A 26,579-nucleotide genomic window follows, 5' to 3' on the forward strand; every position below is an offset into this window, starting at 1 on the left:
ATTACAGTGATTCAAGTTTGGTTTCTGTCGCTTGCGATCAGGGGAGTTTTACGTGGACAAAGCACAGCATCTATGGAACCTGCTCTCCATTTAGGTCTCATGGCAGTTTGAGTGGCTTTTCTCAGACAAGGAGATGCTCGCCTTAGGACACCAGGTTGCCGCTTTCAAGCCACTCCAAGAGTACACTGTATGATGGAGAAAAACTCCAGAGCCAGGTTCTTATCCACCATCAAGAAACATATTTTTCTTCAACTCTCCAAGGAAAGATATTTACATATGGAATTTCCTAGAGAGATTACTGTTATCTTAGACACCTGCCTGGTAGGTAGGCTTTCAGAGTCAACACTGTTAAAGTTGAGAAAAATATTGGTGGGGGGTGGGGAGGGGGGTGGTACCTGGGTTTTAGAAGGCTAAAAAGGAGCAAAAAAAAAAAAAAAGAAATCTGAAATGCTCAAGTTCTGATTTTCTCTCCCTCTTCTTATCTTCTCTCCAAAATTACTTTGAGGAAGAAGTGTGGAAGCCTCTAGAAAAAGTTTTTTTTTTCCTGTGTTCCACTCTGCTTCTGCTCCACCAAGGCTAAAACTATCAGTTTTCTTCCTTTGTTGGCTTTTCCTTCACGAGGAACTTTTCCACATTCAAAATAGTCAGAGTAAAATAACCTCCTTATCCATATTCCTATTCAACTCTGTTTCCTCTCATCCATTCTTCACATAGCAACCAAAAGGCTATTTTAAGACAAAATCAGAGCACCAAATCTCTTATCTGAAACACTCCATTTGTTCCTCACCATACTTAGACCAAAAGCCAAATTTCTGATGTGACATCCAAACCCTGTCTGATCTGTGCCCTGCATACTTCCCAGCCCCCAAGTCTCATCACCCTTTCCCTCACTGTCTCATAGCCACCCTAGTTCCTCTCAGCCTCGTAAAAGTGACTGGTCCAAAAAGTGCTATTCTAAACTAGACAAACTGTGCTTACGGGGAAGCAACCTACAAAATATAAGTCTTCCAAAAGCTCTCAGAAGGGCTGATGTGTCAGCCAATAAGGAAAATTCTACCCTGGAGAACAGAGATATATATGGTATCAAACCAATTTCCATTATTCTACTAACAATATATGAGAAAACTAAACAGGCAACTGCCTAATTTTCCCCTTGCTCTCAGTGCCATGGGACCCCTGTCACCACTCAAGTGAGACTGCAAAGCTAGAACCAGGCTCCTGACAGTAGAGTGTCGTGGTTAATAACATGAGTTTAATTTAGACAACATTAAATTTGAATCTGCATTTAACCACTTAGTGCTTGTGTGACTTAGGCAAGTCACTTAATCTTACTGAACCTCAATTTTTATACATTATAATGTGATAATTATTTGACTTTGTGAAAATCAAAAAAGAAAAAGTACATACAGCCCTTTCTCATAGTAAGCACTCAAGCACTGCCAACTCCTGAACAGCAACTAAACAGAATCATAGTCCTGGCTTTTAAGTTTGCTTTTACAAACTTCACAGGTGCAGAAGTTAGAGGTTGGTTAAACAGAGAAAGAACCAGTAAAGCAGTCAACTTATTGTTCATTCAGTTCAGTTCAGTCGCTCAGTCATGTCTGACTCTGCGACCCCATGGACTGCAGCACGCAAGGCCTCCCTGTCCATCACCAACTCCCAGAGTTTACCCAAACTCATGTCCATCGAGTCAGTGATGCCATCCAACTATCTCATCCTCTGTCATCCCCTTCTCCTCCCACCTTCAATCTTTCCCAGCATCAGGGTCTTTACAAATTAGTCAGTTCTTCACATCAGGTGGCCAAAGTATTGGAGTTTCAGCTTCAACATCAGTCCCTCCAATGAATATTCAGGACTGATTTCCTTTGGGATGGACTGGTTGGATCTCCTTGCCATCCAAGGGACTCCCAAGAGTCTTCTCCAACACCACAGTTCAAAAGCATCAATGCTTCAGCACTCAGCTTTCTTTATAGTCCAGCTCTCACATCCATACATGTCTTTGTTCATTATGATCATGTTAAACTTTACATGAAGCTTTGCGACCCTAGTGCAGTCCTAGGTACACCGTGGGGTGATGCTTCTCAAGTGAGGCCTGTAGAGCCCTGTATCAGGAACATTTGTTTCATGCGATACATTCCTCAAACCCACACAAAACCTCTCACCCAGAATCCCAGGGGTTGAGGGCTAAAATGGACATTGTAAACAAGCTTTCTAGATAATTATTACTATACACATAGGTTGGCAGCATGGAACTGATCCTTAAACCAAAACCAACTGATTTATTGAAGGCTAGAATCTACAACTGTGATCCCAGATGCAAACAAATTCCATTTAGCTTTGAGTTTTTCAAAAAATCTTTTTCCAAACATAAGCAATATATTAGATTTTGTTTTAAAAGAAATGCAGTGAACAAAAGGTCAAGAGTTCCTGGGATATTTATTTCAGAGCCCTGGAGACTTCCTCTTTGACATTCCAAAGGCCCTCGATGGGCCTGTAAATTGAATGTTATATAACTGCACGCTTATGAAAATCCATTCCTCCAGATACCTGCCTCCTACCATGCAGGTTCTATCAGGTGGAGGGTTATAGCTCAGGTTTAAAATATTGACAGCATTCATTTGGCACTTCCTACCTTATGTGTGCATTACAGTGAATCAGACTCCACTTTTGATGTCTGCTGACAACTTTCCAGCCACATTATTATTCCCCTTCTCCTTCTGCCCCACATCTGAACCAGCTAAAAAATAGCCTGGGTGCTCCCTCCTTTGGTGCAGCCGGAAATTCAGATCACACAAGCCTCAGCACATGTGAGAGGATGCTCACTCCATCCCTACGCTCTCACCATCCTAAAAACTCATGCCAGTCAGACCTGCCTGCTCTCTCAAACCTTTAGACCTGCTTGGGAATTTGTCCTGTACTCCCTTAAAATCTCCATTGTGTGAGTAATAAAGCTTCTTGGACTCTATTTGTGTGTGGTGTCATCATTCTGGACCCCTGAATTGAATTTGGGATGGTGGCAAGCCCATCCCATTTCCCTGGAGGGACCTAAACAACCTGGGAAATGGCCATACCTTCTAAGCCATCTCAGTGTCTGAAGTTTTCTCTGTGCAGTCTGCACACAGCTGAAAGAGTCACCTTTCCAACATGCTGCTCTGATTTTTCACTTCTCCATTGAAGGTTAGAATTTAAATCTTTCAGTGGTTTCCCTGTAAAATCAAGTTCTAAAACCTTAGCCTGGCATCTAAGGCCCATAATTTTACCACAGTTTTTCTTTCTTAGGCCTATCTCCTCTACCCAGAAAGTGCGTTAGTTGCTCAGTTGTGTCCAACTCTTGGCAACCCCATGGACTGTAGCCCACCAGGCTCTTCTGTCCATGGAATTCTCCAGGCAAGAATACTGGAGTGGGTTGCCATTCCCTTTTTCAAGGGATCTTTCTGACCCAGGGATGGAACTTGGGTCTCCTGCATTGCAGGCAGATTCTTTACCATCTGAGCCACTAGGGAAGTATACCATCTTCAGAAACTCTGTAGTTTAGCCAAATAGCTGAATTGCTGCTGCTGTTGCTGCTAAGTTGCTTCAGTCATGTTTGACCCTGTGCGACCCTATGGACGGCAGCCCACCAGGTTCCCTCGTCCCTGGGATTCTTCAGGCAAGAACACTGGAGTGGGTAATAGCTGAACTACTGATTTCCAAAGGAATTTTAATGTCTGACATATACTCACAGTTGGCCTTGTATGTGTTTTTCCATTGTTTTCTTTATTACTTATATCTTATGATACTATTTAAACTTTCAGTTCTTAACTATGTTCTTCTACTAGATTTTAAGACAGGAATTTTTTTCCTCCCATAAGACTTAAGGCAAGGCCTGACCCATCATATGTGTTTACTGAATATTTATTCTTCTGATTTTATAGAGTTACAAATCTACTCTAGGATTTCTCTAGGATGAAAAACTAAAGAATAATTTTTTATGTAGAATTTTGAACCATATTTTATGTTTTAATTAAGCATGACTTAATGGATTGGGTTTGGGAAAGTATTCCTTAATATAAAAATGAAATGGATCTGCCCATTAGTCTGCTGTGATAAAGAAATTTGGACTTTTCTCTCAATTATAAGTTATCAAGGATAAAATTTCCTTAGGCTGAATTAATAAATCAATTGGTTTGTTTCAGATTTACTGATTTTTACAGGAATTTTTCTAATTATAACTTTTAGTACATATTTTAGCCATTTAATTAGCACTAGGAGAAGGCGATGGCACCCCACTACAGTACTCTTGCCTGGAAAATCCCATGGACGGAGGAGCCTGGTAGGCTGCAGACCATGGGGTCGCGAAGAGTCGGACACGATTGAGCAACTTCACTTTCACTTTTCCCTTTCATGCATTGGAGAAGGAAATGGCAACCCACTCCAGTGTTCTTGCCTGGAGAATCCCAGGGACGGGGGAGCCTGGTGGCTGCCGTCTCTGGGGTCGCACAGAGTCGGACACGACTGAAGCGACTTAGCAGCAGCAGCAGCAGCAGTAGGCACTTTGTTGCTAAGACAGGCAACATGGTCATTTTTTTTTCCATTGGATTGGTGTTCACATGGGCAAACACAACAGAGATTTGGGGCTCCTTAAAAAAAAAACATTTTTCTTCTTTAAACCAGCGTCTTTCCTGGATAGATAATAACTCAAGGAGAAAAACTTGGGGCATCACAGTTTTCTCAGTACAAGTCATCACTCCAGTAAAGCTTCTATCACAAAAACAGGCTATGCCACGGCAACCAATGGAATTCTGACTATTTGTGGGAGGGCCAAGAAACACAGGTGGATCATTTTTCCCTTAGAGTTCATTAGATAAAGAAAAGGATAGTCAGCAGAAAACCTTCTGTAATCCAGAATCTACTTAACAATATTTATACCAATACCTTTCATGAAAACCTACTGATAATATTGGAAACTCTATTCTCATTTATTAGGCAATTTGCTAAATAATGACAGATGAGTCAACAGCCCTGTGCACGTAACATGCTGGGAACTGTGGGCTGCAGGTTCAAAAAGACTTTAGTTAAATATGCTTGGAGTCACATACCTGGGCTTCCTTGAATATTTTTGAGAAGCATTTTAAAGCTTGGATTGCCTATTCTACTTTTATAAAGTGCTTTTGTAAAGTGACACAACTTAGGCGTTGGATCACATGTGTCACAGTTTCTAAGTAATACGTCAGCTCCAGACTCTCAATTTCACAGCACTTTCTCAGTTTTTCTGCTACATCAGCTGCCATTCACTAAGAGCTCACAGTTCATACACAACACACAAGATGCTGTCAGGGTCTAGGCTTATCCCACCCAACTCAGTGCACTTCTCGGGTCTCCTTCCTCTACTTAATCCTAATTCCCTTCATTCCATTTTCTCACCCCCAACTCCTGCCTACAGCCACACATGCCTGAAATAATTCCCATTCAGCTAGCTCTACATTCCTCTCCTTTAAATGCTCCATGTATTTAGATGGTCTGAAAAATCTCAAAACTTCTGAAGTCTTTTAAAAGGAGTTTTATATCTACCCTATTACTTTGCTAGACTCAAACATACTTTCCATGTTTGCCTCCCATCGTCTACTTTTTCTGGCCATATAATATTATAGCAGCAACTAAGTCTGGCAGACTATCAACTTTTGATGCTAAATAAATCTTCATAATGATGGAGGCTAATAAAGCAATTATCTAAGATCAGACTCCAGCAGTCACTAATGATGGCGTGTGAGGAGAATGTCACTAAACTCCCTCAATTACAAGGATTTATTTCATTCTTTAAAAAAAATGTAGCCTGATTTTCCAGCTACACAAAGCAGAATGGAAAAAAGAAACCTCTATCACAAATTGGTGTCAGGCTTCTTAACAAACGTGTGCTTATTTTGTGATAGTGTTTTGTTTTTTTCAATATCCAGAATCACCACTGGTGACTAGTAATAGGAGGGATGTTTATCTGTAAAAATGGAAGTAATTCCATGAAGACCAAAAAGCATAAGTAGAATATATTTAGAATATGCTCATGTACTTGGAGGATTTCTGGTAAATAAAATTTGAATATTGCATTGAAATCTCACATTAGGTTTCTAGTCTTTGCATCAAATGAGTAAAATAATCATTCCTAATGATTGATAATTATTTTGATTATCAACGTTTGATAATTGTTACATTCTGTTTTTTTGTTGTTGTTGTTCTTTTCCTATAATAATCAAGCCAACAAATCCAGAACAACAGTTTTATATTATAATGTTGCCACCTTTCTGTGGGGATTTGATCCTAAATATGACCAGAAAGTTAGTCCTGAAATGTCCCCTTGGCAATGATCTATTTCTTGATTCTCATTTCATTCTAAAACATTCCCCAAGGGGCATACTGAGTGTGGGTGCTTTTATTTATCAATCTGCTCTCAGAACAACAGTGAAAAAATAGCAATTCTTATTTATGTTTCAGAGACATCCAGAGATGATTTTAAATTCTTGCATATTGACTAACTGGCTTTCAGTTAAAATGTAGATTGAGCACAAACATGTACCATTTTTCCTCTAGAAACTTCAGTAGGGAGGCAGTAAAGGCAATAAAACATTTAAATCCACAAGTACACAGAGAATGCCATTCTAGTGATATTACTCCTCGACAGAAAAAAAAAATTGTTGGGGAGAGATCCTCCCCCATCCTCCAAGCTCCTTCACCTCCCTCACGCTTAAGTCTGCATTTCACAGCTGCGGATGATTTCCAGCACTCTCCCGCCCACGGCCCCTGTGTGTCCTGTTTACCAGACGGAAAGCTGGTTCCCAGTCGTTCAGCCCCTTGATTCTTCCAGTGGCAGCACCTTGTACATGCTCTTCCCGCAACCACCCAGAAATTAGAGTTTAACCATCTCAGCCTTAACCATCTCATAAGTATATACTGTTCCAGACATCCTGCGCTTCCGTCAGCCCTAAGTAAAATGCCCGCCTTGGGGAAAGCGCATCGACTATTTTTACGATACCATGCTGTCGTCTTACTCCACATTCTAAGCTTGCTCAAGTCCTCCTTCCTACCTCATGGCCCAGAAAAGAACAAAGGAAGAAAAGAAGGAAAAAGATTAAGAAGAGGTGGCTCTGTAAATTTCTAATCTCCTCTCTTTCCCCTGCTAGCACACATTTTATTTTAGTTTATTCTAATTCTCATATTTTTTCTGCCTTTCTTTCCTTTACACTATTCATATTACTTCTTTTTTCTCTACCTATACCTGCTATAGTTTAACAAGATATTAGAAAAAATGGAATCGTTTTGGAATGATTGACATTTTAAATTTTAAATTTTTTTTAATTTGTTGAACACTAGCATTGGCAGCCCACTCCAGTACTCTCGCCTGGAAAATCCCATGGACGGAGGAGCCTGGTGGGCTGCAGTCCATGAGGTCACTAAGAGTCAGACACGACTGAGCGACTTCACTTCCACTTTTCACTTTCATGCATTGGAGAAGGAAATGGCAACCCACTCCAGTGTTCTTGCCTGGAGAATCCCAGGGACCCGGGAGCCTGGTGGGTTGCCGTCTATGGGGTCGCACAGAGTCAGACACGACTGAAGTGACTTAGCAGCAGCATTTACTGAGTACTGGAAACCAATTTTAGCAGAGATCCAAAGTGGTGGCCCGTAGACTGTATCCACCTGAAGTTTTGTCTTCAAGTATTTGAGGTTTTTTTGTTTGTTTAAGTTTTTGGCCATGTCACACAGCATGTGGGATCTTTGTTCCCTACCAGGGGTGAAACCCACGTTCCCTGCAGTATAAACATGGAGTCTTAAGCACTGGACTGCCAGGGAATGCTGAGTTTTTTAATTTAATATATTTGGTATGTAACATTGAAGCTGAAGCTCCAATACTTTGGCCACCTGATGCAAAGAGCTGACTCATCGGAAAAGACCCAACTCATTGGAAAAGACCCTGATGCTGGGAAAGACCAAAGGCAAAAGGAGAAGGGGGCGGCAGAGGATAAGATTATAAGATAGCAACTTACTCAATGGACATGAAAATGAGTGAACTCTGGGAAAAAGTAGAGGACAGAGGAGCCTGGCAGGCTGCAATCCATGGAGTCCCGGATTTGGACCCGACATAGTGACTGAATGACAACATTGTGTAAACTTAAGATGTACAAGATGTTCTTTGATACACTTCTGTATTGTAATATGATTACCATTGTATTGATATTTATCACATTACATAATTATAGGGCAATATTATTGTCTAGATTTAGAATGATTTTTTAAATTAAGGTACTTCTTAGAGCAGTTTTAGGTTTATAGAAAAATTGAACAGAAAGTATGGAGTTCCCACATAGTCTCTTTCTAAGACATCCCACCTTCTGCCCACAGTTTTCCTATTATTAACATCTTGCATTGGTGTGGTACAATCAGTGGACCAAGACTGACACATTATTATTAACTAAAGTGCACAGTTTTATACCAGGGTTCATTGTGTTGTGCAGTTCTGTGGTTTTGATAAATGCATGGTCATATATCTACTGTTATGGTATTATGCAGAATAGTTTTCTGCCCTAAAAATGCTCTGTGTGCCAGCTGTTCATCTCCTTCCCCTACCCCACCAACCCTACTAACCCCCTGGCAACCTCTGATATTTCTACTCTGCCTGTAATTCTGTTTTCCAGAATGTCATAGTGAGAATCATACAGTATGGAGCCTTTCAGCCTGGCTTCTTTGATTTGCAATATGCACTGTTTCCTCCATGACTTTTTCACTAGCTCACTTCTTCCCATCACTAAGTAATTTTCCATTGTCTGAATGTACCACAATTTGCCTATCCATTCATCTATTGAATTACATCTTGGTTGCATACAATTTGGACAGGTTGAAGTAAAGCGGCTATAAAAATGTGCGTGCAATGTTTTATGTGGACCTGAGTTTTGGCTCATTTGGGAGCATGATCACTGGATCATATGGCAAGATTATGTTTAGCTTTGACACAGACTCATTTTTTAAATATTTTAAAAATAAAGAAATGAGGCACTTCTGAATAGGACATGGGAAATAGCCTTCCTTCCATTGCTGCTCCAATCCTGCTCGATAGTAGGTCTCGTAATACTTAACATGTTAACCTTTTATCGTCTACGTGTCTTCTCTTGAAGATCCTCTGTATGAGTCAGAACCTTATAGACCTGAATGCTGATGGAGAGAACTAAAATGCCCTGGATGAAATTTCCTACGTAAGATTTTTTCTGGGGTTAGTGAGATTTGAAAGGAGGTAGGTCAACTTTGACTCCAAGATCTGCTATTTATCAGCTCCTAATGGCAGCTACTCAGCCTCCCATAGCCTCAGCTTCCCGTCCATAAAACAGTGATAGAAGTAAGAGCATAATGGCATTGGTGAAGGGATTTGATGAGACACCATATGCAAAGCTCAAAGGACAGAGTCAGGGACTTAGGAGACTCAACAAAAGTTTATTTCCCTGCTTTGATTAAGACTACTTGAATGCCATGCTACATTTTTTTCTCCACATTTCATTTCACTGGTGATTCCAGTGGTTAGCCTATCTCCACTCAGTTCAGTTCAGTTCAGTTCAGTCTCTCAGTCGTGTCCGACTCTTTGCAACCCTATGAATCGCAGCACGCCAGGCCTCCCTGTCCATCACCAGCTCCCAGAGTTCACTCAGACTCACGTCCATCAAGTCAGTGATGCCATCCAGCCATCTCATCCTCTGTCGTCCCCTTCTCCTCCTGCCCCCAATCCCTCCCAGCATCAGAGTCTTTTCCAATGAGTCAGCTCTTCGCATGAGGTGGCCAAAGCACTGGAGTTTCGGCTTTAGCATCATTCCTTCCAAAGAAATCCCAGGGCTGATCTCCTTCAGAATGGACTGGTTGGATCTCCTTGCAGTCCAAGGGACTCTCAAGAGTCTTCTCCAACACCACAGTTCAAAAGCATCAATTCTTTGGCACTCAGCCTTCTTCACAGTCCAACTCTCACATCCATACATGACCACAGGAAAAAACCATAGCCTTGACTAGACGGACCTTTGTTGGCAAAGTAATGTCTCTGCTTTTGAATATGCTATCTAGGTTGGTCATAACTTTCCTTCTAAGGAGTAAGCGTCTTTTAATTTCATGGCTGCAGTCACCATCTGCAGTGATTTTGGAGCCCCCCCAAAATAAAGTCTGACACTGTTTCCACTGTTTCCCATCTATTTCCCATGAAGTGATGGGACCAGATGCCATGATCTTCGTTTTCTGAATGTTGAGCTTTAAGCCAACTTTTTCACTCTCCACTTTCACTTTCATCAAGAAGCTTTTTAGTTCCTCTTCACTTTCTGCCATAAAGGTGGTGTCATCTGCATATCTGAGGTTATTGATATTTCTCCCGGCAATCTTGATTCCAGCTTGTGCTTCTTCCAGCCCAGCGTTTCTCATGATGTACTCTGCATAGAAGTTAAATAAGCAGGGTGACAATATACAGCCTGGACATACTCCTTTTCCTATTTGGAACCAATCTGTTCTTCCACGTCCAGTTCTAACTGTTGCTTCCTGACCTGCATACAGATTTCTCAAGAGGCAGGTCAGGTGGTCTGGTATTCCCATCTCTTGAGGAATTTTCCACAGTTTATTGTGATCCACATAGTCAAAGGCTTTGGCATAGTCAATAAAGCAGAAATAGATGTTTTTCTGGAACTCTCTTGCTTTTTCCATGATCCAGTGGATGTTGGCAATTTGATCTCTGGTTCCTCTGCCTTTTCTAAAACCAGCTTGAACATCAGGAAGTTCACAGTTCACATATTGCTGAGGCCTGGCTTGGAGAATTTTTAGCATTACACTGGTAGAGTGTGAGATGAGGGCAATTGTGCGGTAGTTTGAGCATTCTTTGGCATTGCCCTTCTTTGGGATCGGACTAGGAAATCACTGATAAGACTTTTAAGTGAATTCTTGAAAAAGTCTTGAAAGGTTTTCTAAGAATGAGTGACATTCTGAGGAAGTTATTCAGATAGAAATTGACCTTGGCTTCAGCTCTCTTGATAGTGTTTCTCTTATGGATCTTTAATGCATTACCCTCCCTAGAGTATCTGCATTTTAAGTGAGGATTCCAAAAGATGATGCAGAGGAATTAGTGTCCAATTGAATTTTAATTGATCTTGTAGTTTACTCTCTTTAACCTGCCCTAGGAAATACCAGTCTTTCTGCAACATAGCCTAACATGTCTACAGAATTCAACTCAGACTCTTCAAACAACCATGGCAAGTCCCACAAGGATTGCAAGGCTCAAATGAAAGGAACACCACAGTGTTGAGACTGATCAGAGCTTTGTGAAAATGTGACTGCTGTCTTGTTTTGTTTGTGGATGTAAATATATAAATAATTTTTTGTGGAAATAGATTTATCTTTAGGCATGTTTTAGCCCTAGCTAGCACAGGAAGGATCCAAAGTTAAGTAACTTCACAGAGATAGAATGTGCTGAGATCGGCTGATCACTTTTAGGATGTGTCTTCTCTCTTAGAGTTAGCTCAGTGCTTTGAAAGTGAAAGTGAAAGTCGCTCAGTTGTGTCTGACTCTTTGAGACCCCATGGACTGTATAGTCCCTGGAATTCTCCAGGCCAGAATACTGGAGTGGATAGCCTCTCCCTTCCCCAGGGGATCTTCCCAGCCCAGGGACTGAACCCAGGTCTCACACATTGCAGGCGGATTCTTTACCAGCTGAGCCCCAAGTGCTTTAGCATCATAAGAAACTATATCTCCCCTTTGTCTCTCTGAATGCTTACCGAGGGATTAGCCATTGTTTAAATGCACCTATAGTATGAGCATCTGCCAGTTACAGACCCCAATATTATTTCCCGAACACAATTTATCCTCCCGATTTTCAGGGTTATGTTATATTTGTGTCATGGAGCCAGTGTTTTTCCTTCCTCAAAAGAGGGCATGTCTTATTTATGCCTGTGTTTTGTGTAAATGATACTGAAGAATTATTGACAAGCACCATGGTCTTAGTGTAAATCAGAAAATGAAAGATGCCAATTCTCTCTTTACAGTATAAATTACCAACCCAATGGTTAACAATTTCCAATTCACAATTTACAAATTCCCCAGATCACAGATACCATTATAGCACACAATTTTTTCCATAAGGTTCAGTCAGATATCGTTAAAAACTCCTAATTGACCCCCTAAGACCTTTATAATTCTATAAATAGAGGAGTAGACTCATTTATAAAGCAACTAATATGAATTCTGTCTGGAAAATTTATTGAAATAGTTTTTGAATTGCCTTTCCTTATTTCCTTATGGGACAAATGGTAAAAGCATTCATATCATGGTTCCAAGCCACTGCCAATGTGGCATTCCCACTCCACAAATTAGTCTAAACTCCTATTTTGCTGTTTAATCATCATTATTTCTTAGATTTCTTAGTTTTTGCTTCACTTTCATGCCAACACTCTGCATTGGTTGGTTTGAGTTATTTGTTGTTGTTTTTCTGTTTGTGCCTTTGTTTAGCAGGAACATTTTCCATAAAATACAGAGGTTCTCTTGCTTCACAAAAGCTGCATGGATTAGACTGTGAACCAAGGACCCTGAAGTTAGGCTGAGATGAGGATCCTGGGCCTTGCATAGGTCTCACCCTAGGAACAGGACTCACCTGCCAGTGACCCTCCCCTCAGTGTGCACAACTCAAAAGCATAGCTCAGGAAAGTTCAAATGACTACGTTCTGTGGACCATTGGAGTTACTTATCTGTAGTTGAAGCTGCACAATTCTCTAAACACCAATGGTCTTATAATGATTTTTTAAATTTTAGTATAATTTGTGAATATACAGCTTGTTTGAGTCCAAACAAGAGGGAGACTAAATTAGTGAGCCCCAGTGCATTGGAGAAGGAAATGACAGCCCACTCCACTGCTCTTGCCTGAAGAATCCTAGGGATGGCGGAGCCTGGTGGGCTGCCGTCTATGGGGTCGCAGAGTCGGACACGACTGAAGCGACTTAGTAGTAGTAGCAGTAGTGTGAGTCAGGAGTTGGGCAGCTTGCTTCATGCTTGAGAGACATGACATCGTTTAATTCTCTCAGTAACTTTATAAAGTAATTGTATTGTTCCTGTTTTAAAAGAAATGAAAGCTCTGAGATTTAAATTTTACCAGCTTTATACAGCTAATAATTGGCCAGGAAATAAATCAAAATGGGGTCTGTCTGACTGAAACCTTGATGCTCTGATCACGGTATCAGTGTCAGCTGGGAGATGGCTGCAAATGCAGAATCTCTGAGAAATTGCTACCAGTTTATAGGCAGTTATAGATGGAGGGCTGACAAATGTCAAAATGCCTAGGAAAGAATGGAAAACTGGAAACTGAGGCAGAGAAGGAAGGCAAAGATCAGCAAGGTTGAATTCACTACTTAATTAGGTAATTAAACTTTGAATCTATTCTTTTCTCTAGAACCTTATACACTACCCTTAGATTGCTTTAGATTTCCTCTCAAACATTCTCCTCTGTTGTATTGCTAGTCTTTCAGATCTCAGTTAGTGAAGTGGCCCTATATGCTCATGGCCTATCCTAGGGGTCATTTTTAATTACTCTTTTTTCACTGTCCTATACCTAACCCATCACAACTTCTTTTAGATTCACCTCTGAAATAAATAGCAAAATCAGTCACACACTGCCATCACCACGCTTGCCCCAAACACTGCATTTCTTTCCTGGGTGGTCTTATATCTCACCATCTTTCCCGATTCTCTTTTGAACATCAGCAAGTCATTCACTACGCTTGCAAAGTAGAAGTCAAAGTAATACTTTAAATTATCACTAATAATACTTTACCATATTTAGAATAAAGTTCAGACTCCATATGTGGCAGCTTTTTCTACCACCCATTTTTTGTTTATCACACTTGTGTTAACACTGGCCTTTTTGGGGAACATATCCAATTCATTCTTCCCTTACGGTCTTCATATATCTGTCTGTCTGGAAGGCTCTCCCCCAGATCTTTCCATGCCCTTTTTCATCATTCACATATCAGCTCAAATATCAGCTCCTTGGAGGAGTCCTACCTGCCTGTCTTAAATAGAGCATCCCCTCCTGATCTGTGCTCATCTGTGTCCAATTCTTTTGCAACCCCATGAACTTTAGCCCATCAGGTTCCTCTGTCCATAGGTTTTTCTTTGACAAGAATACTGGAGCAGGTTGCCATTTCCTCCTCCAGGGGATCTTCCCAACCCAAGGATCGAACCTATATGCCCTGCATCTCCTGCATTGGCTTCTTCACCACTGAGCCGCCTGGGAAGGCCGGGCCGTCCTGATATTTATTCCATTACCCTGTTTCAAGTCTTTGTGACTCCATGGACTGCAGCATGCCAGGCTTCTCTGTTCTTCACTATCTCCAGGGGTTTGTGCAAATTCATAATCCATTGAGTCAGTGATGCCATCCAACCATCTCATCCTCTGAGTCAGAAACAACCTAGTGACTGAACAACAACAACCCTGTTTGGTTTTTTTCATAGCACTGCTGCAAGTTAGGTTTCTCTGGAACCAGAAACTGAGGAGTCGTTTGCATGGAGGAAGTTCATTATTGGTTGTCTTGATCAACACCTGAGGAAGGGAAGGAAGACAAAGATAAAAGCAGTAGACAAAGGGAGATATTAGGATACAAATGGCACCCCACTCCAGTACTCTTGCCTGGAAAATCCCATGGAAGGAGGAGCCTGGTGGGCTGCAGTCCATGGGGTCGTGAAGAGTCGGACACAACTGAGCGAGTTCACTTTCAGTTTTCACTTTCATGCATTGGAGAAGGAAATGGCAACCCACTCCAGTGTTCTTGCCTGGAGAATCCCAGGGACGGGGGAGCCTGGTGGGCTGCCGTCTATGGGGTCGCACAGAGTCAGACACGACTGAAGTGACTTAGCAGCAGCACAGTCTTAACAAAAACCTCAACAAACCCCACAGTTGAGTTCTGAAGCTGCAAAGTACAGAGATAAACTGTTTCAGCAAGAGGCAACAAGTCTGACATCCTCAGGTCAACCTGTTCCTGGATTCCAGTGGCTCTCTTCAGTTCAGACTGTTCCAAAGACAGTTGACAGCCAAAGCTATCCATTTGCAGCACTCCCAGCAGCTTGGGGAATAAGCTTTTTGGTACTGAATGAGGATCTAGGCTGCACTTCACAGAGTTCACAAGTCCACCCTTTGAATATACTTCTTTGTAGACATTCTGGAAGCAGTTTTGTTAAGATTAAGGTGCTGGTGTATCCTTTCTCAAGTAAAACTTACTGAGGTTTTGCGGCATTAGGTACAGCCCCAGCTGAGCAGCCAGTCTTGGAGTCGCAAGGGAAACTCACTGTCTGCTCCTCCACCATCCATTCTATATTCTCCTCAATCTCATCTAGTACCTCCGCAGGGCTGGGTGTCTCACCTGCTGGCAAAAACCCACTAGCAGAGTCCAAGCTCCCAGTCACCATGTTCTTCTCTGACTAGGGTTTCTGAACTTGTCTATCACGGTTAAAAATGGGCAAAGTAGCACCAAGAGGCACCTAAAAAATATGGGTGTCAAATAGATTCTTTCCTGCCTGCACTGTATGACGGGCTCCCCGTCTCCTGATGCCAGGAGACATCCCCTCTGGCCTGTCGGTCCCTTGGCACAAGGAACCCAGAGGGCCCAGCTGTCAACTATGGTTACAGGACTCAGCCGTGTCCTCTGGTGGAAGGACCAGAGGGAATTAGGGCCATTAAACCCACAGAACCTAGACATTGAAAGAGAGGAAGAGAAATTCTCCAAGAAGGTAACCGGGGTGATGGTAAGCAGGGCCAGTCCTGCCTCTACCAATTCTCGGAACTCTGTATTCTGCCCGCTGAGGATGCCACACCGTATAACATCCATTAATACCAAGTAGACACTGCACCCCGGATAAGGACCCGCACCTCTTAATGAGGTATGGTCTGGAAACTGCTGCCTCAGCTGTGTCGTGAGTGTGGCGTTGTGTTGTGTGCCGAGCCGGGCTCTGCTGTCGTGAGTGTGGCGCTGCGGTGTGTGTGGAGCCGGGCTCTGCTGTGTTGTGAGTGTGGCATTGTGCTGTGTGCCGAGTCGGACTCTGCTGGTGCAGTACATGGTAAGACCAGAGCATGTCACAGTCTTGTGCCCACTCCTGCATTTTGTTCGTCCGTGTGGCACTCACCTGAGGGAGCAAGTTGCTCCCAGCATCCCTGCAGTGAAGCCTATGAGCACATCCCCTGTATCTGGAGCCATGATAGTTTTAACACCTAGAAGACTCACCTTTGTGAGGAGAGAGCTGGGACTAAGTCGCTTTCAGGACACATTTCGAAGTCAGTTCTTTCTTCAGCCTGGGGCAGAATTGTAAGAGTGAAGGGGCAACCCTTTTAGGACTACCACAAGCTTCAGAGTATTATAGAGAACCCCCCCCCCCCAAAAAAAAGTCAGATTTTGATGACTGGAATTTCTGGATCAGTGTAGACCTCCAGGGCTAGGGTTCCAGCTACCGCAGGCTTATCCTATTAAATTTTATGGAAGGTTTTGGGCCTCCACTGATATTCATTCTGTTTTATTCCAATCTCAAATTACATGTTAAAGAAAATGAAAGGAGAAATCATATCCTTTAAACTCATTTATTAATTATGTGCATTTGCCAATTGGATGAAAAACAAGATGCCAACCTCTTGCCAAAAGCCAAGTGGAACCAAGGTTAAATTATATTTACTTACCTAAAGAAAACTTCATATAAATACAGTTAATATTTTACATCTAGAACTATCTATCTATATGTGTGCTCAGTTGCTCAGTCATGTCTGACTCTTTGCTGCCATATGGACTGTAGCCCACCAGGCTCCTCTGTCCATGGAATTTTCCAGATAAGAATACTAGAATGGGTTGCCATTTCCTACTCCAGGGGATCTGCCTGACTCAGGGATCAAACCCATGTCTCTTGCTTCTCTTGCATTGGCAGGTGGATTCTTTACCACTGAACCATCAGGGAAGCCCATCTATCTGTATATCTGTGTACATTTATATGTCCTGATATATATATATATATATATATATATATATATATATATGGATATAGCAGATGTCACCTGATTTCCAGATAGTGAACTTTGCAATATTTCATTACAAATACACTCTTCAAAAGCATAATTTTTCACTTAGTGACTAGGACCAGTCTATCCAAAATACACTCTTTGTAATAATATGAGATATGTGGGAAAGACAAGGAAGAAAAATCTAGGAAAACCACTAATGCCGAAATTGAACTGAAAATGCAAGACCTGCCAAGGTCATGCAAAGGGCGTGGTATGTGTCCAGGGCCGCTGATGTGGTCAGCCAGGCTCCACAAAGCGGCTCTCAGCTCAACTGCAAAGACCAGTATAGGATTTTCTCACCCACCCTTCTTTCTACTTTGGTTTCTGCATGAACCTAAATAAATACATTCTTCATCTGGAGGGGTCTGGTTATTGGCTTCAGAGAGGAACCAGAATATTGAACTTGGCCATGGAAACCGTGGTTTACGATGCCTGTGAGCCATGGCCCTGTTTACACAGGGAGAGGAGCTGGCTGCAGGGATCAGGTAGCTTCTTTTGCTGCTGAATTTCAATGAGCAGAATCGATCAACAGAATCGGGACATGGAAAGCCCTGGCAGGCTCCAGCCTCCTCTGGGATGAGGCCAGTCTGAGGACTTGAGCCTGACACAGAACTTTTACATTTAATATTAAAGACACCTGAGCAACAGCACATCCCCAGGAGGCTCTTTCTCTGAAGAGTCAGCATCAAGGCTGCATGGCCTTCTCCTTCCTGTCCTATTGTCTGAGACCACGCAGATATAAAAGGCATCTTCTTTTGAAGAGAGTTAAGGAAACAATGCATAATAGTTGTTACCTAACTCCGGGAGTTGGTGATGGACAGGGAGGCCTCGCGTGCTGCGGTTCATGGGGTCACAAAGAGTCAGACATGACTGAGCGACTGAACTGAATTGAACTGAAACATCTTACTGACATAATTAGCAGACAAATGCAAGCAAAAGGTTATAAATTGAGCGAGTGAATTTAGAATTTCATTTTGTCCTTAGAGTTCCCTTTCTCAAACCTTGAGAGCCACAGTAAATCAACTCCACACTCTGGAGGTGGGACAGGGGAGTCTTGAGTACAGTTACCAGGCAAGCAAGATTCAAGGATACTGGTGAGATCCCAGTGTGTTTCTGGTTTTATCTGGTTGTGCTTTGGTAGGAAAACATTTCACAGCAGTAACTCCTTCAATATTACTCCTTGTAGGGTGTCTCTGATTCCTCTTGACTTATTTCACTGACAAAAAGCATGTTTTTAATCTGCTTTGCATCACTGAGCCAACTGAGAAAATGGGTCCTGTTCCTCATGAATTATTGAAGCTCGTTGTCAGCAACTATAAACCCCGGAGGCAGATGACAGACCCAGAAGCTGAGAGAAGACAGCCCAATCTGTGGAGCCCAGTTGGGGGAAAAAGGGAGAAAGAAAATCACTCTTGAATGGAAAATTGAAGAAACTCCTGTTTCGGTTTAGAATATGGATGTGAGGGAGCTCTTCACAACCAACCCAAATCAAAACTGATGAATAAGTCTTCTTGGATAAAGTTTTATGCTATTTCTCTTGTTCTTTCCTTAACATCTTACTTGGTTGGGATCAGAATCAATTAAAGTGATTTAAATGATAAGTTTCAGAGGTAAAGCTTGTGGGCACTTAACATAGATATTGATTCAAAAAAGTTAGTATATAAAATAAAACAAGTCTGTTTATCACCAGGTGGAACTAAAATGAAGAACACTGAGTATTTTCATGGGGTTCGTGTGAGTCCGGTTCTCCCTGTTGTCAGTTTTAATTCGTTATCTATTCATTCAGTATTTGCTGAAGTCTCTCAGTAACTTTCTCTCTGTTCTTTTTTTTTTAGCATTTATTTGGCTGCGTTGAGTCGGGTTGCAGCGCACGGGGTCCTTGTTGCGGTGTGTGGGCTTCTCTCGAGTTGTGGTCTGTGGGCTCAGTAGTTGAGGTGCTGGTGGGCTTAGTTGTCCCAAGCCATGTGGGATCTTAGTTCCCAGACCAGGGGGCGAACCCATGTCCCCTGCATTGGAAGGCAGATTCTTAACCACTGGACCACCAGGGAAGTTCCTCTCTGTTCTTCTCGAAGAAAATACTCTTAAGAAAGAACAGAGGCCATCAGGTATCAGGGCCAGTGTGCTCGGCCTTGGGTAGGGAGGCGCCTTCCCCTCTCTGAGTCCCAGTGGCCTGCATCTGTATGACCCGAAGAGTGAATGCCCACTTCAGTTTGACACGCTTGGCACCTTACTTGCCCGCCCTAGTCTAAGCCCTGCCTCCATAAAGTTCACTTTGGTGAATTTTATGACTCCAGAGACATCTTAGGTATAAAGATCTTGTCTCTACTCTGTCTCCTCATAGTGGAAAGCTAGTAAAAGTGTAAACAGCTCACCCTGACTCCAAGGTTAATCGCACCACCAAGCCCAGCTGTGGTGGCTGCTTTCCAAAGGAGCTGCCCACATCAGGGGTAAGGAAGCGCCGTTGCACCGAGGGAGGTCACGAGGGCACTTGCTGAATGCTGACACTGGACATTCTTGCTCAGTGCTGATTGCTTCTTTGGTTCCTGTCTTGTGCTTTGGCTCTGAGCTTTGCTAACTGTGACTTTTGGCTCTGGTTCCTTTTGGGCTTCTGCCCGCTGGCCTCCATGTTTTCTCAGTAGCCGACCTTGCAGCTCTGACCATCAGCTGTGTCCTTGCTCTGGCTTGGCGCATTCATTCCCTTTAGGCCTCCTGCTCTCTTTTCTCCACAGTCCTGGGCTGAGGTCCTAAGGCCATGCCACAGTCCAAGGTTTGGTCACTGACAGTGTGTCCTGGGAAGGAGAAGGGAGACGAGAAACATTTTTTTTCTATTATTCTTCATGAAAAACAGACTAAAAAGAGTCTGCCCTTCTGGACTACATAGGTGTGTTATAAAGATTAACATCCGTGAAGCCTGTGTGGATTAATGTAAAAAGCAGCCATGTAGAAGATTGCCAAGCTATTGCCTTGGCAACATCCCCATGTTAGGAAGAGACCTAAAACACAAGCTGTCATTATAAAGTAAGGAGGCTTGTTTTTTCCCCTACCAAACGCATCAAACTGTATACTTGTAGATAACTCTTGTCCCTTTCAAATTAATCATTGTGGGGAAACGATCACTTATTACAGCAATTAATGACCACTCAAAAAATTTTTTTGACTCAACTTTTGGTATTTCCTTTAAGGATAGAGGCTTTTTTACTTTCCCCCAAATCTCCTTAGTGGTAAAGCATCTTTATTTTATCAAGGTTGCCCTGAATTTAAAACAACCAAATCTGGAAGGAAAGTCAGCCATGAGTCAGGGAAGTATTGGAGAGAGACAGATACACAGAGAGAAATTGATTGATTGATTCCACCTGAAACTAAAAAGAAAAAAAGACTTGACTCTGTAGTAGTAAGGTGGATGTGCGTGTCTGCAGGCATGCATGTGGCGGGTGGAGTGATTGTGTATAGGAAAAGTCAAAGAGAATAGCCTTGGTATTTCAATTTGTTGGTAGTGACTTTACGTCCCACTGAACAAAGAATGCAAATCGAACAGGCCATGCATGCTACAGTTTCCATCCCTGTCAGGACAATTTCTCAGCTTCAGTCTTGATTAGAAGCATAATTTTTTTTTTTTTTTTTTAACAGACGATGCTGTCAGCTGGAAGGAAAAAGTCCCACAGGGCGCATCACGGGAATGTCTCTCCACCCAGGGTTCGCATAGCTTTGTCATCATATCTGATCTCTGCTGCTGCAGATAACAGGCCAACAGAACTGAACGTGCAGACTTGGGAAGGCTTTCAGTTGAATTTTTGAGTAAAAGGTTACTATACAGACTGGTCAGCTCCTCTCGTACCACTGCCACTATTCTCTAGGTCCAGCATTCCTTCCCTCAGGCCTCACTGTGCCTTTATAAAGATCAGCAATTATTTTCAGCTCCAAGCAGGATGCTGCCACACAGGGGCTCCCCAGAGGCAATAAGTCTGGGAGAGAAGGTGGATGATTTACAGATCAACAGCTACCTGGTAGATACTGTGGCATATCTTGCTGTCAACACCAAAGGATTCATGAGCATAGCTTTGTGAGCCATAAAAAAAATCTGTAAGAAAAAAAAAAGGAATCAAAATCCTTTCTCCTCCTCTTGAAAAATCTGGTGGTTTCTTTCTTTGTCTTTGGTAGCTAATGCCATTTTTAGATTCCTATGAAATAGACAGAAACATTCTTGCTTTGTGAATTCTGGTATTTAAACTCATACTGTATGTAATCTAGCCAACATTAACAATGGACTGAATTCCCTGTGTTTGCAATATTTCCTGGATCCCCAGGGGGGTCTGCCTGTCGCATGCTACTGAGGACCACTTAAGGCTAAGTCAGGACGGAGGTGCTCAGCCCCCCGTTCCTGCTATGACTCTCAGCTGTACTGTTCACCTCCCCACCCTGTAATGGGCGTTTCTCCCTCGCCAACCGGCCTGTACTATCCACTTGCCACATTTCATGCCAGAGTATCGTGAGGTCCCAGGTTCAGGTTTTTCTTTTTTTTCCTAGTTTTATCCCTCTGGTAGATACCACATTATTTTAGAATGGATTAGCTCAATCTGTTTTGCCCTGTCACCTAAATTCAATTCAGCTTAACAATTACTTATGGAATCCTTGCTAAGGACAGATATGAAAGCTACAGAGGGTAAATGAAAATTGAAGACATCATTCAGTATCTAATTGGGTGGATATTCAAGCACAAAAAAAGCAATGTGTTAATAACACAAGGTAGAATGAGATAAGTGTCTTAGGATACATGAAACATCGTTCCTTGACCACTGTACTGTGAAATACTGGCCATCAGGAATGGGATACTACTGATGAGGAAAAGAGTGAAACACAGAAATCAGGAAGCCGCTCCATCAAACACTTGTGCAGTAAATCCTTTGCCTATGCTGGTAGTTTCTGAATGCTACTAGGTAGGTCAGTCTGTTTTCAGGGTATAAGTGCGACGAGGCTGTTATTTACTTTTTTAAATACATTGCCTTTTAGAGCAGCTTTAGGTTTACAGCAAACTTGAAAGGAAGGTACAGACATTTCCCCTATGTTCCTACCTCGACAAAGGGCCCTCGCACCACAATGGAAAGCTCCTACGTTCTACAGCTAAGACCCCATTCAACCAAAAATAAATGAATAAATAAATACTTTTTTAAACATTAGGAAGAAACCTCATAGGACATCTGACCTAGCCCTCCAGAAAAGGCTGAATTCCTTCCTTCAACAGAAAACTTAATCAAAAGACAAAGTCCAACATTTCTCTAAACAGACCCATAAGTGATTTATTCACTTCCTCATGACCCAGTAGTCTATTCTTTATTCAAACAACACTGCTCATTTTTCCCATATCAAGAGAAAGTCTGCTCCCCTGCAGTATCCCCCAGATGGCTTTATAAACCCTCCATTAGGAAAGCTCTCAGGTGTGGAAACAGGTATCATGACCCTTCACCTCTCTATTGCCCACCTCACCCCTCCACACCATTCTCTTCTGCAGCCCAATACTATCAAGTCCCTCAATAGGTATTCCCTCAATTATTTATTTTGTTAGAATGTAAAAATAATCAGTGACTATAGTAGAAAATGGGTTTCCCTGCTGACTCAGATGGTAAAGAATCTGCCTGCAATGAGGGAGACCTGGGTTTGATCCCTGGGTCAGGAAGATCCCTGGAGAAGGGAATGGCTACCCACTCCAGTATTCTTGCCTGGAGAATCCCATGGACAGAGAAGCCTCATGGGCCACAATCCATGGGGTCACAAAGAGTCAGACATGACTGAGTGACTAACACTTGCACTTAATTCACTTTTCATAGTAGAAAATATACTAAAAAAGCATAGGGTAACAACTCCAGATACATGTGGTCTAGTTAAAAAGATATGTGATATGGACACTATCAGAGCACAAAAGAGGGACATCTGAATGAAATTGAGTGACAAGGACACTGAGCTGACTGATGATGAATGAGTTGAAGGATAAGAGGTAGATCCAGAGAAGATAATCTGAAAAAGATCTTATAATGTTCAAAGCTTGCACCACAGACCAGGGGTAGGAAAGTACACAATATTAGATGATGATAGGAGTTCTACTTGGTAAATGCTTTGTATGAAGGGCTGGTAAAAGACAAAAACTAAAGAGATGTCTGAAAATCAGATCATGAAGGGCCTTACATGCTAAGCAAAAAAGAAAATGTTATTTTTGTCCTAAAAGTTAAAGGAATACATAACATGTGTTTAAGAAAGGGAGCATTTTTATTACTGAAATGCCACTCCACTGAGATGTGTAAAAATCAAAAGGAGCAACGTAGGATCAGGAAGAAATCAGTTAGGCTGTTGCAGAGAGAAGTGATGAAAACCAAAGTGGCAGCAGTATTGGAAAGAAAGAGAAAAAGAAAAAATATATAAGAGATTAAATCACTATTACTGATGTTTGATTGAAATATAGTGGTGAAACTTCTGTTCAACATAGTATGGAAAGTCTTAAAGCAATTAGGCAAGAAAAAATAAAAGGCATCCAAATCAGAAAGGAAAAGTGAAAGCATCTCTGTTTACAGATAATTTGCTCCTATACACAGCAAATCCTAAAGATTTCACACACACACAAAAATCTTAGAACTAATTATGAATTTGGGAAAACTGCAGGATAGAAAATCAACAGACAAAAACAAATTCCATATGGCAAAAATCACTACAATATTGTAAAGTAATTAGCCTCCAATTAAAATTAATTAATTAATTTAAAAAACAAATTCCACTTCTATATATTAACTATGAAATATCCAAAAAGAAAATCAAGAAAACAGTCCCATTTTCAGTAACATCAAAAGCATAAAATACTTAGAAATAAACTTAACCAAATAGTTGGAAAAACTTGTACACTGAAAACTGAACTACATTGAAGAAAGAAAGAAGAAAATAAAAATACAAATAAATGGAAAACACCCCATGTTCAGACTCAATATTGTTAAGATATCCATATTATCCAAAGCAATCTACAGATTCAGTACTATTTCCATCAAAATCTCAATGGTATCTTTTTATAGAAAAAAATCCTAAAATTCATATGAAGTCACAAAAGATCTTGAATAACCAAAGCTATTTTGATCCTGAGATCTTGAGAAACAAGAATAAAGTAGAGGTATCCTAATTTCAAAATATATTACAAAGCTACAGTGATTAAAATAGTATGATACTAGAAGAGCAAAACTGTCTGAATAATGAGTAGAAAAAAAGTACAGAAAGGGAAAAGTCACAGAATAGATGTTGGTCCAAAGGAAAGAAAAGCCTAACCATCATAAAATAATCAAATTATTGGGTTTGCCAAAAAGTTCATCAGGTTTTTCCATAAGATTATGGAAAATTAGCCTTTTGGCCAACCCAATATATCTAAAGATGTCCAAGTAAATTAGGAACCTTCACCATAAGAAGAAGTTTCCCTCATAGGAAATTAATTTTAATTGGACAATTGGCTAAGCAGTTTGGTTTTACCAAAAGAAAGAAAAAAAATAGAAATGATCTTGGAAACTTTGGCCATTTCAACATTTTTTATAATGAGCCAAACGAATTACCTTCTAGCTAGAAGTAACTATATGAAATTCAGATGGAGAAAAATCAAGTTGGTGTCATGGAAATGCTTGAATTGATCAATTCCAGACCTTAAAAACAGGCTGAGGAAAATTTCAAACATAGTCATGAGGTAATATCCATTATTGGCAAAGAAACAAGGCTGAGTGTTCCCATCTCAAATTGTTCTAACTTTTTAATTTACTCTTTCCCAAATAATTTGCTCCATGCTGAGAGAATGTTTACCTTCTGATCCAAAGGAAGAGGGCCATATGTTTTTCCATCTACTCCTCTTTTAAAAAATAAGACGAAAAAATAAAACCAATAAAAAGAGAATAGACCCTAATTGCTAGATAGTAATAATAAATAGAGCCTAATAGATCTAGTTCCTTATACCAGGGGCTTGCTCACACAGGTTCATAGACAAACCATTCTAACCTTGCCTTTCTTTTATGTAAATAAATATCCTCTCCAGAGAGAGAAACATCTGAGATCCTGTTTCTATATCAAACACACACATGGGAAGAGCTCCTAAAACTATAAGGATATTTGCCCACTGTAAATAAAATATTCTGAGTATCTAGACCTGCATTGGGTGATTTTTTTTTCCTTGTCATTATTTTCCAGATTCCACCAGAGGTCTATTGAAAATGTGTTCCAGCAGATTCAAGAGTGAAGGCTACCTGAACAACAGGCTCAACTTGGTTCCAATGCTCCATCATCAAGGTGGGGAAGGGACACCTGCAGATTTGCCAGGGCCTTTGTTAGTAAAGGGACTTCCAAGGTGGTTCTAGTGGTAAACTGACTGCCATTGCAGGAGATACAAGAGGCGGTTCAATCCCTGGGTTGGGAAAATCCCCTGCAGGAGAGCATGGCAACCCACTCCTGAGACAGACTTTCAATACTGAGTTTCCATGGAAGGGCTTGGAAATTGGGAAAGGAGGGGAGAACTGAAGTAACAGAATACTGGCATTCAGCATTACGCTAACTAGAACTGAAGTAAAACAAAATCCAGACCTCAAAGAGACAATACGAAACTCACTATAAGAAATGGACAAAATGCAAACATCTCCAGTGTAAAACAATGGCACAGAAACATTGTCCTGATTGATCGAGCTTTCCAATCCTTTCTAGTTTTCATAATTATCCCAGTTCTTGCCGGAGCATTAAATGCACTCATTAACTTTCTCTCTGATAGGCCACACAAAATTAAGTCTTAGTGGTCAGGTTTGTTTTTGTGCCCTTCATATTCCCCAAAAGTTTGTTTTAAAAACTAAAGCTCTATTAATCCAGGCTAGTAGTCACTAGAATTCTATTCTACTTTGGACTTTCCCAATGATTTATTATTGTACCCAAGTGAAGTGAATATATTTTTTTTTAATTTACTATATATTTATTTTAAATAAACACTGATAATTGGTCTGTGATTTTTCATTCAGTTTATTTTTTTTGGATTTTTATTGTTTTTATTTTTTAACTTTACAATATTGTATTGGTTTTGCCATATATCAACATGAATCCGCCACAGGTATACACGCGTTCCTCATCCTGAACTCTCCTCCCTCCTCCCTCCCATACCATCCCTCTGGGTTGTCCCAGTGCACCAGCCCCAAACATCCAGTATCGTGCATCGAACCTGGACTGGCAACTTGTTTCATATATGATATTATACATGTTTCAATGCCATTCTCCCAAATCGTCCCACCCTCTCCCTCTCCCGCAGAGTCCAAAAGACTGTTCTATACATGAATTGCATATTTTTATTTCCTCCTCTAGTTGGATTTCTCTTTCTTAACACAGGAACAATAGTATGGTACCTATAATTTACCTTAACAGAGTTATGGTAAATGTTCTGCAAACATTTAGCTCATGGACATTTTTCTGAATGAATATGAAGAGCCATTTTGTATTAAACTGTTATGGCACACTTAATAAATACTGATAT

General features: G+C 41.2%; 1 long non-coding RNA gene across 1 annotated transcript in view; it reads left to right on the plus strand.

Annotated features, from left to right (window-relative positions):
- The window catches only part of LOC123328842, a 35,411-nt gene extending 9,376 nt beyond the window's left edge, over positions 1 to 26,035 (plus strand). The window contains exons 2-3 of the long non-coding RNA XR_006543840.2: positions 20,693 to 20,867; positions 25,262 to 26,035. This is a non-coding gene — a long non-coding RNA (uncharacterized LOC123328842). The remainder of the gene's footprint in view (positions 1 to 20,692; positions 20,868 to 25,261) is intronic.
- The last annotated feature ends 544 nt before the right edge of the window (positions 26,036 to 26,579 follow it).

This window comes from Bubalus bubalis, chromosome 13 (genome assembly GCF_019923935.1).
Source record: "Bubalus bubalis isolate 160015118507 breed Murrah chromosome 13, NDDB_SH_1, whole genome shotgun sequence".
NCBI lineage: Eukaryota > Metazoa > Chordata > Mammalia > Artiodactyla > Bovidae > Bubalus > Bubalus bubalis.